Source organism: Primulina eburnea, chromosome 18 (genome assembly GCF_022965805.1).
Source record: "Primulina eburnea isolate SZY01 chromosome 18, ASM2296580v1, whole genome shotgun sequence".
Taxonomy (NCBI): domain Eukaryota; kingdom Viridiplantae; phylum Streptophyta; class Magnoliopsida; order Lamiales; family Gesneriaceae; genus Primulina; species Primulina eburnea.
The window spans coordinates 22,377,728-22,384,708 of NC_133118.1; the positions used below are offsets into that span (position 1 = coordinate 22,377,728).

Below are 6,981 nucleotides of genomic sequence, written 5' to 3' on the forward strand. Positions count from 1 at the left end.
CTCAAAGCAAACTGAGCTTATTAAGGCATGGAATAAATCAATTGTTGCATTAGCTGAAATAAACAAACATCAGTTATTGATAAAACTTGTTCAGGGTTTAGCAACCAAGATGAAACTTTCACCAGTGATACTCAGCCAAATCGAACATGGGCAAAGGGAAATGTATTCACTTTGTAAAATCAGTTGCGGTACAAGAACAACTTGAGCCAGGTAAACCAGTTGTACAACCTATTAAAAATAAGAAAAGGCTAGAAGGTATGGTATTGGTTATAGCCCAAATTTTTCAACTGACCCACAAAGTTAGTCACCAAAAAGGTTCAGCAATAATTACCTGAACTAATCAAATGACTACTCCAATTAGTATAATAGTAAGCCAGTTCAGAAAAGATATCGGCTAAACAACCAGTTAAACAATGCTAAAGCTCATATTGCTTCATCTGTACACTACACATCAAGCACACACAAGCCGAGAAAAACTATTTGAATACAACAACTGGAAAGTCAGTTAGACTGGTCCAAGTCTAGGTTCCTAAAGGACTAATTAGTTTAAGACCCAAATAGATGTGGATACCAAGATTATCTATTGTGTGTGATTGCAGGTGATAGGTACAAAAAAAGAATAAAACTGGTATTTGGACAGTAGATGCTCATGTCATATGACAGGGGATGCAAATTTGCTATCCCAACTGATCAAATACACTGGTCAAAACATTAGTTTAGAGACAACTTCAAAGGTAAATCTGTGGATAAAGGTAAGCTTATCCATGGTAATATTACTATCAAAGATGTTTTACTAGTTGAGAATTTGAAATATAACTTGATTAGAATCAGTCATTATGTGACAATAAATTCTCAATTCAGTTTGACAAACACACTTGCTCAGTTAAAGACTCAACTGATGAGGTCATCCTAACTTGCAATCGTTGTGGGAACACCTACAAAGTCAGTTGGGCTGATCAACTTTATGCACCAGTTTGTTTTATAGTTTCCGAATCTTCTAAAACTAGTTGTGGCATAAGAGGTTTAACCACCTAAACTTTAAATCTATTGCCCATCCGAGTAACCATGATCTTGTAACTAGTTTGCCCAAACTAGATTTTTCAAAAGATAAAATTTGTTCACTGATATGTGTCAGTTTTACGTACTTTATTGCATTGGTCTGTGTGTGTTTTGCATGATGCATACGTTATTTCAATCGCATTCTGTCCATTTTAGAGTAAATATTTGCATTTTATCATATCTCACTTGGACATGATGAATTTGCAGGAAAAGTGACCGGAAAGCCGAATATGGAGCAAAGTGCGAACCGAAGCAAAAAGGGAGCAGAAAAGGCGGCGCTCGAGCGGTACTTTTATACCGCCCGAGCGCGAGAGGTGAACGGCTGAGGAGAAATCCCGAGAGGTCGGCGCTCGAGCGGTTGTTTTGTACCGCTCGAGCGCGAGAAGGAATTTACAAAGACCAAACAGACAGAAAGGTCTGCGCTCGAGCGGTAGTTTTCTACCGCCCGAGCGCGAATGCGGCACTTCCCAAGGAGATTTACAGAAGGTGTGGCGCTCGAGCGGTACTTTTATACCGCCCGAGCGCCACCTATTTTTGGCAAGATTTCATGCTCGATTTCTTACCTTAGTGGGAGGATGGCTTGAATGGAAAGTTATGTGAGACGTTTGTGGAGTCATTCAGACATATTCAGACTGGATTTTGCAGCCGTCACACGCTTTTGGAGAGAACTTTGCGCTTGGATTGAAGATTTGAAGTTTTCCGAGCACCGTTCTTCGCAGATTTCGTCTCGCCTAGTATTTCTAATCTAGTATTTCATTTTAAACATTGTTGCATTTAATTTTACTATGAATTTTAGTAGCTAACTTTATTATTTGTTGGGATAAAAGGGGATCCTACCCCGAACGTTGATTTAACTTAATTGATATTTCGATTGTGCGTTATTCTTGATTTTACTACTGTTTTACTGTGTCATTAAAGCGTAGCTAACTTTAACGACGTTTTCGTATCACGAGTGAGTTCGAGAGAATAACGAGTGATAGGATCGAGTAGTATAATTCGCGGATCTACAATTTACATAGATATATGAAATTGGATACGTGTCGATAGTCAGAGTCCTTAGGGTCGAAAATTAGGGGATTTCATAGATCGAAATGCGATTCGCTCTTGATAAATAATTAAAGTTATTTAATTACTTCATTGAGTAGAATTAGTTTGACATAGCTCGAGAAAGTGTGTTCAATAGATTAGAAAATCCTGTCGGAAGCGTAGATCACGATCGAACGAATTAATTAATTAACGAGGGGTAGGTGAACCGAGATTCCCAACAAATCCATTTTTCATTGACTTTTACTCAACCATTTTAGACATCATATCTCATTACTTGATTTTGAATTTTTTATTTGCATTCTTGTTTGATTTTAGTAGTAATAAAACAATCAAATCACTTTTCGTTGCTAAATGTTCAATAACTGAAAATAACAATTGTAAAACACAGTCTTCAGTGGAACGATACTTGTACTCACGTACACTATATTATAACTTGACATCGTGCACTTGCGATTAATTTTGAGCATACAAAATCATATTTTTATTGGGGATTTTACTGTGCAAGTTTTGCTCGATCAAGTTTTTGGCGCCGTTGCCGGGGACTGTTAATCTACAATTTTATTTTTAGTTATTTTCTTTAGCATTATTTTATTTCTCTTGAGATAACACTTCATATTTTATTACAGATATCTCTTCCAGTGCATGCCAAAGTCACTTGACGTGGAGCTTGAGTTTGATCCTGAAATTGAAAGAACCTTCCGCAGGAGAAGACAACAACAGAGGCTTAAAGAACTGATGGAGAGACACGAGCCAGAACGTGAGGAGGAACAGCGTGAAAATAGACAAGTCGAGATGCCACGCCGCATACCGATGCTGGAGTATGCCCAACCTTCTTTGGAGGGTGCACGCCCTAGCATTGTGAGACCTATCGTGCGGGCAAATCACTTTGAAATCAAACCAACCATAATCCAGATGATTCATAACACAGTCCAATTCGGAGGAACTGCAGTGGATGATCCAAACACGCACATCGCGGATTTTCTTGAAATCTGCGATACTTTTAAATTCACTGGAGTTTCTGATGATGCTGTTAGATTGCGTTTATTTCCTTTCTCCTTACGTGATAAAGTTAAAGCGTGGTTAAATTGTTTGCCTGTAGGTTCGATCGCTACATGGGAGGACATGGCGAAAGCTTTTCTCATCAAATACTTCCCTCCCTCCAAGACCATGAAGCTGCGGGCAGACATTACAACATTCGCTCAATTCGATTAGGAATCTTTATATGAGGCATGGGAACGCTTCAAGGACCTACTACGAAGATGCCCACATCTCGAGTTACCACTTGGGTTAGTCGTTCAAACATTTTATTACGGTTTGCTTACTCCTAACCGTACTATGATAGATGCTGCTGCGTGTGGGAACCTTTTGAGGAAGACTGCGGAAGAAGGATATGAGTTGTTGGAGGAGATGGCTGCTAACAGTTATCATCCTCAATCTGACAGGAACAACCAGCGGAGAAGTGCAGGAGTGCACCAGGTAACTGATTTTTCTGCTATTACTGCACAACTTGATGCTTTAAACAGGAAAATAGACGGCTTGAATGTGGGTGGCACGGCGATGCGTCTCCAAGAGATATTCTGTGAAAAGTGTGGAGGGGAACATTATGCGAAGGATTGTCAAGACGACAATCCATTCTATGTGAAAAATGAGGCGCCAGTGAATCAAGTAGGAGTCCACAACCGCCCAAGGCATGACCCTTATTCGAACACATACAATCCTGGGTGGAGGCAACATCCTAACTTCTCATGGGGCGGTCAAAACAGTCAGACTAGACCGCAAGGAGGACAACAATATGGCAAACAACCGATGTATAGATCCGATCCTCCTAGAGAAGAAAAGTCCAACTTGAAGCAAATGATGTCTAAGTTTATTTCATCCACTGAAACTAGACTTCAAAATCAGGATACGTCGATTAATGGACTTGAAAATCAGATTGGTCAATTAGCGAAGATGATAGCAAGTAGAGAGCTAGGCACCTTGCCCAGTAATACCGAGACTAATCCAAAAGAGCAAGTGAAGGCCATCGAGTTGAAGAGTGGGAAAGTCTTGGAGTCAAAGGAAAAAGAGAAAACTCAAACCGTAGATGAGCATACTGCGACATCAAAAGGTAAGTCTTCTAACCCTACACTAGCACCCACTACACAACCAAAAATTGTTATACCTCCTCCTTTTCCTGCTGCATTGAAAAAAGCAAAACTAGATGCACAATTTGGTAAGTTTCTCGAGGTGTTTAAAAAGTTGCATATCAATATTCCCTTTGCCGATGCTCTAATGCAAATGCCTAGTTATGCTAAATTTTTGAAGGATATCTTAGCAAATAAGAGGAAGTTGTAGGATCATATGACAGTAAACTTAACTAAAAATTGTTCCGCTTTGGTGCAAAAAAAAATCCCACCTAAGCTAAAAGACCCAGGGAGTTTCTCTATTCCTTGCATGATTGGTGATGTTGTTTTTCGAAAAGCTTTGTGTGATCTCGGTGCAAGTATTAATCTTATGCATTTATCTGTGTTTAGGAAACTTGGGTTGGGAGAGCCAAAGCCAACGAGGATGTCGTTACAGCTAGCAGACAGATCTGTCAAGTATCCACGGTGAGTTATTGAGGATGTGCTAGTAAAAGTAGATAAGTTTATTTTTCCTGCTGATTTCGTGGTGCTAGATATGGAGGAGGATATGGAGATGCCCTTGATTTTAGGGAGGCCATTCCTTGCGACTGGCAAGGCACTGATTGATGTGCAAGAAGGGAAGTTAAGATTGAGAGTGGGCGAGGAAGAGATTACCTTTGATGTTTTTAATGCACTTCAGCACACACTGCATTCTGATAGTTGTTATAGAATTGATTCTTTGGATGCCTTTGTGTCTAACTATGTGCAGGATGCTTTGAGAGATCCTTTGGAGGCTGCTATCACTACTGAATTGGGAGAAGATGATTTAGACGACGAAAAAACTGAAATAGTGGCATACTTGAATGCCAACCATCCATGGAGAAGGCCAATGAGGATGAGGTTAGAAGATTTGGGAGATCGAAAAGAATTGATCCCACAGAAATCAAGCCTGGAGGAGCCACCGACGCTCGAGCTGAAGCCACTGCCTCCACACCTAAAGTACGTATACCTAGGTGAGCGTAACACTTTACCTGTCATTATTTCTGCTGCTTTGACAGAGGTGATGGAGGACAAACTGTTGAAAGTCTTGAAAGCACACAAGGGTGCGTTTGCGTGGAAGGTGGTGGATATCAAAGGATCAGTCCATCAGTCTGTATGCACAAAATCTTGATGGAAGACAAGTACTCACCTCTTGTGCAACCTCAGAGAAGATTAAATCCAAAGATGCAAGAGGTAGTGAAAGCTGAAACGATTAAGCTTCTCGATGCAGGTATTATCTATCCTATATCTGATAGTGCATGGGTAAGTCCGGTTCAGTGTGTGCCAAAGAAGGGTGGGATTACTGTGATTGCAAATGATAATAATGAACTAATACCCACCAGAACTGTTACGGGATGGCGTGTATGCATTGATTATAGAAAATTGAATGATGCCACACGAAAAGACCACTTTCCCCTTCCCTTTATTGATCAAATTCTTGAGAGGTTAGCGGGTCATGAGTTTTATTGTTTTCTAGATGGGTATTCGGGGTATAATCAAATCACCATTGCACCTGAGGACCAAGAGAAAACCACTTTCACTTGTCCTTATGGAACTTTCGCTTTTCGCCGCATGCCGTTTGGTCTTTGTAATGCCCCTACCACATTTCAACGTTGCATGACCGCTATATTCCATGATATGATAGAAACTTTTCTTGAAATTTTTATGGATGACTTCTCTATTTTCGGCCCTTCTTTTGATGACTGTTTGCAGAACTTGAGGGTGGTGTTAGTGAGATGTGAGGAGACAAATTTGGTGCTAAATTGGGAAAAGTGCCACTTCATGGTACAAGAGGGAATTTTCCTAGGGCACAAGATCTCGGAGCACGGAATAGAGGTGGATAAGGCGAAAGTTGAAGTCATCAAGAACTTGCCACCTCCGGCGTCAGTAAAGGGAGTTAGAAGTTTTTTAGGCCACGCCGGTTTCTATCGGCGGTTCATCAAAGATTTTTCAAAAATTTCCAAACCTCTATCTTCCTTACTTATGAAAGATGTGCCATTTGATTTCAATTCTGACTGTTTACAAGCATACCAGAATCTGAAAGAGCGCTTGGTGACAGCTCCTGTCTTGGTAGCACCGGATTGGGATCTACCTTTCGAGATCATGTGCGACGCCAGTGACACTGCAGTGGGGGCCGTACTTGGCCAGCGGCAAACAAGGTATTTCACACCATTTACTATGCAAGTAAGACCTTAGATGAGGCTCAATTGAATTATGCAACAACTGAAAAGGAATTACTTGCAGTAGTGTTTGCACTTGACAAATTTCATGCATACCTTGTTTTGTCCAAAGTAATTGTATTCACTGATCATTCTGCCCTTAAATACTTACTTGTTAAAAAAGATGCAAAGCCACGCTTACTTCGGTGGATCTTACTGCTACAAGAGTTTGATTTAGAAATAAGAGATAAGAAGGGTGTCGAGAACGTTGTGGCAGATCACTTGTCTAGATTAGAAATTATTTGTGATGATTCTGTTGACCATGCTATCAATGATTGGTTCCCTGATGAGCAACTCTTTGAGGTGAGAAATTGTCCATGGTATGCAAATTTCGCTAACTTTCTTGTCACAGGCACACCTCCACCAAACCTATCGTTTCATCAACGAAAGAAATTCTTTTCTGACGTGAAATACTATTTTTGGGAGGAACCGTTTTTGTTTAAAATTTGTGCAGATTCCATGATAATACGGTGTGTTGCGGAGGAAGAGTTTGATCAAATTCTCAACCATTGCCA

General features: G+C 40.3%; 1 non-coding gene across 1 annotated transcript; it reads right to left on the bottom strand.

Moving 5' to 3' along the window:
* Window positions 1–3,277: 3,277 nt before the first annotated feature.
* On the bottom strand, window positions 3,278–3,383 carry LOC140820350 (small nucleolar RNA R71). Its single transcript, XR_012115426.1, has one exon. It is a non-coding gene; the product is annotated as a small nucleolar RNA R71 (small nucleolar RNA).
* Window positions 3,384–6,981: the final 3,598 nt, after the last annotated feature.